Here is a 7681-nt window from a genome sequence, read left to right on the forward strand (position 1 = left end):
TACCTTTAGTAATAGTAATAATACTTGGATAATAATTAATATAGGACAAGTATTAAGATATTTTAGTTTTTTCCGAATCATTTCATAATGACAAAAATGGTAGCCTTTTCATTGTCTCTCATTTGCCGGTAAAATTCTTTGAACTACGATAAATTATTTATTTATTTTATTTTAAACGCACTCTGGGTACAGCGTAGTACTTTTTTTTTGATAAATTACAATAAAAATAATTGTATCAGTGCATAAAAGTTAACAAAATACAGAAAATAAAATACAAACCCTGATATGAAAAAGCTATCGGAAATTAAAAGATATAAAACAATGCACGGTATTAACAAAAAATTGATTTGAATTATTTTAAGTCCTGCACGTTTAATGTATCAACATTCTCGTAAGAGCGATGTAGACATGTCATTCATTTAGTCCAATGGAACAAAAAGCTCACTTCTTTGTCTCGGAGAAATTGTGCGAAATAAAGCCATAAACGGATGCAGCCTTCAATAATATTTTCTCCCCTCAAAGAAAACGAGCGCCAAAAAATGTGATATAATAATAAAACACTGACGTACTGCTTTGTTACGCACCACACCAGAAGTGGGATATAAAGATGTAGTGTTTTATGGTGATTATTTATTGGCAGGGGTGGATGTGGATGCTCCCTCCCACCTCCCACCCCCGTCAGTTGGGCGGAAGCGGAAGCGGGAGGGCGGCCCGCCCACCGCCCTGCAGCCGGCGTGCCGGGAGACGCGCTGGAGTGCACAGCGGGCATCTGAAATTAATGATAAAAGGTATGAAATTTGGAAAGGAAAATTATAGGTAACAAATTGGGCCTTGTGTGAAATGTGATATTGTTATTACACTGACGGCGGGAGAGGGTTAGTGAACATGATTTATTTAAGACTCTTAGGATTTTTACAAAGAAAATTCTAAAAAAATCAACCCGCAAAAAACGTAATTTTACAATAATATATCTGTTTTCAATTTTTGACCTAATTGCGCCATCTCTTGGACCGGTAACACTTATTGATATGAAATAATGTTATTTAATTGAAAATCTGGTCAAAATGTTCGCTTTCCTGTTAGAAATAGGACTGCGGGTCTATAACGAATTCCTATAACATTCGTAACAAAATATCTGTGACACGAGGAACACGTGTTCCTACAAATACTGATATTAAAACTGACGTACTTATATTGTAGCATTCCATCATAATATCTATTACGAAAAGAACTCGTGTTCTCGATATATTCTGAATATCTAATAAATTAAAAAGAAGTTAGCGTTATAGATTAGGACTGACATTTACATCGTATATTAACTGTTAAGATTTGCATTTATTCACTTACGAAAACAAAATCGAAATTCAAATACATATGCATGCAAAAAACATTTCATTCCCATACCCAATTTTTTCTCTAATACCTGTTTATATATATAAATGTGCGTATCAGCACTTATTTCCGTACCTGGTTACTAATTAATTAACTTGGTAAGTGTCTTACTTAATAAATAATTTAATAGATAAAGTTTCGAGGCCATTTTATCATAACCTAACCTAACACAAACACGCTTGAACATCAGCCATAATAAGAAAAAGTAATCAATTTAAGAATTAAAAATATGAGATAAACAAATCTTACATGATATTAACCACTTACTTTTTTAAGTCGACTGTACATTTAATAATGTGATTATGTGGACGATTTATCGACCTCTCCAGATTTTCCTGATGTCATCCTGAAATATTTACATTTAAAAGTTTAATGAAATATTTCAAATTTTCTTAGAAGTTTCAAATAACTATTTATCAAACTAAAGAGCAATACAATAGTATTATTTTTTTCACTTAATCTAGTAAAATTCTCTATTATCTCTTTCGATGTATATGTTTTGAATTAACTTCACAGGTGCCATTTACATACTAACAGTCATGGTACAATATAGAAAGAAGAAAGAAAATAAAAATGTATGATTATATAAGTAAACTATATAAAAGAAAAAAAAAGTATACACTAGCACAAAGACAGTGAAAGAAATTAAGAAGAAATAAAAACAGTTTTGCAGTGACTTCATTAAAATATGCACTGTTAAAATAGTGAGAGGCATATTAAAAAAACATCAGCTAACATAGCATAAGAGTTACCAATGGTGTGTAATCTATTTATAACAGAATTGTGACTTGAAACCTTACTATAATTACTGTAATTATAATATACGCATTATGTGTTTGTTTCTCAATGTTCCATTATAATCTCTAAATAGTAAAAAATAAAGTCGCTACCCATGTCTGTTTGTTTGTGCGCTTAGTTCTTCGAACCACGCAACGGATTTGGAACACACAATTTTTTTTTTGATTAGTTTAATTTGTACAGGTCTGTCAGATAAATTAAGAAAATTTCCTGATTACAAACAAAGTTATTATTTTACTACACAATATTATTATTAGTGCAGTCTAATTCCCTTGTACGAAAGTGAGACTGAATTAGCAAAATGAATAATAAAACATTTTCTGTGTCTCCTAGAAACTTGTATCGTTCCATTCGATGAATATCGGAAGTAAAATATAAAGATTTGAAATATGGAGGCGAAATAAAAAAAGATACAATAAATAATAATCTATGCGGAAAAGGAAAAGGGGGCCAAAGGAAAATGTAATAAAATTTATTGCACAAAATAAATACGGGTCGTTATGTGATAGCAAAAAACGTTCGCTCTCAAATATCATTGGATATAAAATATAATAATGTTTTCTGTTGTGCTATTATTCTAATGTTAAGAAATAAGAAATCGGACATTCTTAATATTATTTTGTCAGTTAAATCACTTGTACAATTCAACCATAAAAAATGTAGTTTCTTCTACGTCTGACGATGGTAAGCGATCTCAGTAGCACAGCAATTATTAATAGGTACTAATAGTTCTGTGAACATTAGACTTTGCATCCAAAATGTTTTTGAATTTATTTCGGTTCTTCAATACCTGACTACTTACGAAAGTAGAAAACTCGGGAAGAAACGCCTATATCAATTATAATATTGTTTTCAAACTTTCTTCAGAGGTTGGTATCAGAAACCGAATGTACACACAAATTTAAAGACGAATTGCCTAGGCGTAGCGCTGGGATATCAATATATTTTTACGCATAACATGATATTATGTGCTGTCGGATTTTTAACATTACCTCCACATAGGAGGGCCCAAGGAAATAATTTCCCTCAAGACGTCATCTATGGCGATGCTGCGTCTAGGTCATTCTTGAGGAAAGTAAGGAGTGAATCTGTCTTGAAGAGACATATTTGTACGAGAGAGAAAAACTCAGAGGGTGGCAAATCATTTAACAATTCAATTCATTGGTTGTTGTCACAAAGTAAGAAATAACACTAGAAGTTCCTCAAAAAATTTGAATGGAAATAAATGTTACATTTAGCCCAATAGCCCAGCGCTCCGTCTCACTTACAATCGGCTGAAATCGTAGTTCTCCATCGCATTTAAATTTCATATACAGTTTGTATTGGAAATTTAAGCCTTGATAAGGTAAATATTTGGGTCACAAAAACGCATACGAGGAACTTATTGTGTCATTCCTCATTCTATGGTTGTTGTCATGTGGATTGTTTTGTTAGACGGAAAACAAAAAAAAACATGTTTAAATATTAAAGTTTTCTTATTCCACTACATTTACGAAATGTATCTTAGAGTTCTTGCGATGAATTGAACCACAGATTGTATAATTGTTTAAATTGCTCAATGTCTAACTATAAATTTGTTATCTATGATGTAAAAACATCTTACCCAATAGTTGTTATCAATAATTTATTACATCAGGCCATTATTAATTTAATGTTCGATGTTTCAAAAATCAATGAAGCATTGAAGTTGTTTTGTTTTCTTGCTGGTTATCGCCTTTACATTAACCAACGATAGAGATCTATTATATCTCCGTTACTTGTTGTTATGCAGCCTCGCACTTTGAATGCCAAGAATTTGGGAAAGTGTTGTTGTCATTTTATTAAATTAATGATGCGATTAAAAGTGTAAAAGAAGCTCAAGTTTTTGAGTAGAAACCAATCTATTCCCGGCTGTAATCTTAATAAAAAAGTTCACTGTTTTCTGCCATTGAAGCGTGGAATGATCCCGAACAATAACCCAAGCCGAATTTAACTAATGGCTTTGGATTGAGTCCCAGATTTCTGCGTATTTTAAATTGCTTTATTTGTAAGGTTTATAATTCGTGCGGTGTGGTCCTAACTCGATTATCCACACTTAAACTAATTAATCGGAAAAATGAAGTGAACTTTTTGAACTGCACTTCAGTACTTTATTTCTTATTTTAATTTCCATGTAACAAAAGAATCGGAAAATAAAGTTGTAAATTTATTGATTTAAGTACTTTAAAATGATTAGTTTGTTTGTGATGACATCATAGCTAAGCCATCTCCTCCAACTCCCCATTGCTTTCAGCCTCAAAATATACCCCAATTGGGGATGCCATAGTCTCACTTGACAGTTGGGAGCATTTAAGACTCTTGTGCGGTTTCACGTTATTACAAAATATTCTTGTGAAATTTTAGATTGTTTTACAGGCGCAATTTCAAAAACAACCATTTTAAAATTATTTAAATTGGTTTTCACCTATTTATTAAGGGTGATCTTGGCCATGTAAAGTTCACATTTACTCTACATTTTTTAAACTACAGTTACATCGAAGAAACAAACTTGTTTATTAAAATTACAGTTAATGAGAGTAAACAAATATACTGATGATTCTAGAGGAATAACATAAACAGTTAAAATTAAAACAGAGCTGGTTTGGTACAGGTAACACAAATATACAGATTTTTCTGGAGGAGTAACATAAACAGTACAGAGCTGGTATGGTACAGGTAACACAAATATAGAGATGATTCTAGAGGAGTAACATAAGCAATACAGAGCTGGTATGGAATAGGTAACACAAATATAAAGATGATTCTAGAGGAGTAACATGAACAGTACAGAGCTTTTATGGTATAGGTAACACAAATATACAGATCTTTCTAGAGAAGTAACATAAACAGTACAGAGCTGGTATGGTACAGGTAACAAAAACATAGAGATGATTCTAGAGGAGTAACATAAACAGTACATAGCTGGTGTGGTATAGGTAACACAAATATAGAGATGATTCTAGAGGAGTAACATAAACAGTACAGAGCTTTTATGGTATAGGTAACACAAATATAAAGATGATTCTAGAGGAGTAACATAAACGGTACAGAGCTGTTATGGTATAGGTATCACAAAATTATTAAAATAGAAAAAGCGGGCTCGCTACTAATGTAAAAATGGTTATTTACTTTCCATGCACATTCTTATTTCAAACATACACATTCGTGGGCTTAACCATTAAAATATATAACATACGTAGGTAGTAACTTACTCGTTAAAAATAATAATCCTTCTTTCACTCCTCCCATATTCCGTTAAACGCCAATCATTGTTTCGTACAAACTCGCCCGGGGTGAAAAGAGCTTAACCTGTGAAAAATACATCAAAGCGGAAAAAATCAAATTGTAAATCCCCATACGGAGCAAAGGCGAAAAAGAAATAAATTACATTGCCGAACATTATTCTTACGTCTTAAACATCCAGAGGTATATGACGCGTGGGGCGGCCAGGGCTTCTCATTTCATATTATATAACAATCTTTGAACTTTATGATATTACTTTTGAAGGAGGAGACAATATAGCTGACTACGTATTGTCAAATGGTCGGAACTGATAAACTTATAAGATTCAAAGATACATTCCTGTTCCCCTATTAATAAAGATATATGAAAACGCAAAAATTAGATTCGAGAGCTTGGCGTAATTTTCGAAGCAAATCTCTCTTTCTAATTCCACATATCTTAAATTTGTCTCCCGCGCCAAAATAATTCTTGGATTTTTTTCTTCGTGATGCGAGATCATTTACTAACGAAATCGCAATACGAAGAACATATGAAACCCTTGTTCTCAGTATCCTTGAATATTGCTGCAAAATCATATCCTAAAAAAATATATATTTTTATATTAACTCCACACAGGAGGCCGTGAAGAAAATAATTTCCCTCAGGGCCTATGTCATCTTTGGGGATGCTGTGTGGAGGGTCTTTTTGTGGAGAGGAAAGAGTGAACATGGGTCTTGAAGAGTTCCAAGTTGTAGGAGGGAGGAAACACAGAGGCCGGCAGTTCGTTAGAAGCCGAGCTGTTGAACCTAAGAACGAATCGTAGAAGCGACCCAAGTACAAAAGATGTTAATGCGTTATCTATATATGAGAGAATGTATGTACTATCCATTCCTATTTCTATCATTGTTTTTAACAGGAATGCTCGATTTCAACACCTTAGAAACATAATTTAGGCAAGTGTTTTTTTTTTACTAATCTTGGTAACCATACTCAATCCACTTATATTAAAAAAAGTTTAACTTATATGTGCCTAACTAGTATACTCGTGGGAGATCAAATGCACTTCGAATACTCCAAAAGCGAGGACTTAAATCAGAACGCGCCAATCAACAGAGCGACACAAGTGCTTAACGATTCTGCATTGACCATCGATATTTTCAACGTCACTTATGGACAGTTCAGCAACTATCTTTTGACATATATCACAAAATAATAAAACCACCCCCTTTAACCATGTATTCCTACATATATACCTCAAATTTGTGATCTTTTCCGTAATGTATTGGGGCATAACCGTTTTATAGAGAACATGAATAAATAAATTAATAATGTAGATACATTCTCAATGTTCTTTTGTATTTCTTCAAACTTTTCTAAATTCAAAAAATCTCGTACGATACATCTAAAACAACATATGTTTAAGATTACGTATCTTTCTTTATCTTACTACCGGTCTCACCTACCTCAAAACAAAATAAATTACATGGTACATTTATTGTTGTAGGTACCTACTAATATTGTTGATTCGAATTGAAGTGAACTGCCGACCTAAAAATATGTGTAATAAAGCTAATGGTGCTAGCATCTAACCTAACAAAAATATATATTAATCTACATAAAGTAGAAGCACACATTCCTACATACTAATCGAGGAAAGTAAATTAAACTCATAAATACGGACACTATTTTACTCTAAAAAATAATGCATTAATATTTGGTTATTATAATGCTTAAAATATCTCACACTCGAATCAAACATAAAAATGTAATAGTGAATTAAATCAGACGACCTCAAAAACAGGTATTCCACATCTTATGGAAATAACCCATCGCCTACTTACAACATATCCATCGTTTTCTGAGGGAGGTGCCAATAATTGTACTTAATTTCAAGGAGTTTTCTGGTCAGCTCTCTGGGGACATAAGCAGCTGCGACATGTTGTTCCAAATAAATTCCAATAACCTCCAAAGATCTGAAAACCAATAAAGTAATATAATTGAATTATTTATTTAAATCACAATATTTAAATACCGATTGTATTATTTGGAAAGCCCTGAGCTTGTCGAGTCCTGAGCAAAGTTTCGCCACAAGTCGCTAGTCGGCGCCGCGGGATGAAAATCGCAAACATATTCTCAATTTGAAATTTATTGTAAATCGGTCACCGGGGAGTCCGCCGCAGGGTTTTCCCCTAGCAATTTTCTCAGGATGTGACGTCATCCGTACCCTACTACCTACCGGCTAGAGCGGCTG

General features: G+C 33.0%; 1 long non-coding RNA gene across 1 annotated transcript in view; it reads right to left on the reverse strand.

The window, feature by feature from the left end:
* The window catches only part of LOC149421298 (uncharacterized), a 29906-nt gene extending 22544 nt beyond the window's left edge, over window positions 1-7362 (reverse strand). Inside the window, exons 1-4 of the long non-coding RNA XR_016302616.1 lie at window positions 7272-7362; window positions 5421-5517; window positions 1660-1738; window positions 570-769 (exon numbers count right to left, since the gene is read on the reverse strand). This is a non-coding gene — a long non-coding RNA (uncharacterized LOC149421298). The remainder of the gene's footprint in view (window positions 1-569; window positions 770-1659; window positions 1739-5420; window positions 5518-7271) is intronic.
* Window positions 7363-7681: the final 319 nt, after the last annotated feature.

Source organism: Hesperophylax consimilis, chromosome 9 (assembly GCF_061612785.1).
Source record: "Hesperophylax consimilis isolate HC1 chromosome 9, BYU_Hcon_1.0, whole genome shotgun sequence".
NCBI classification, from domain to species: domain Eukaryota; kingdom Metazoa; phylum Arthropoda; class Insecta; order Trichoptera; family Limnephilidae; genus Hesperophylax; species Hesperophylax consimilis.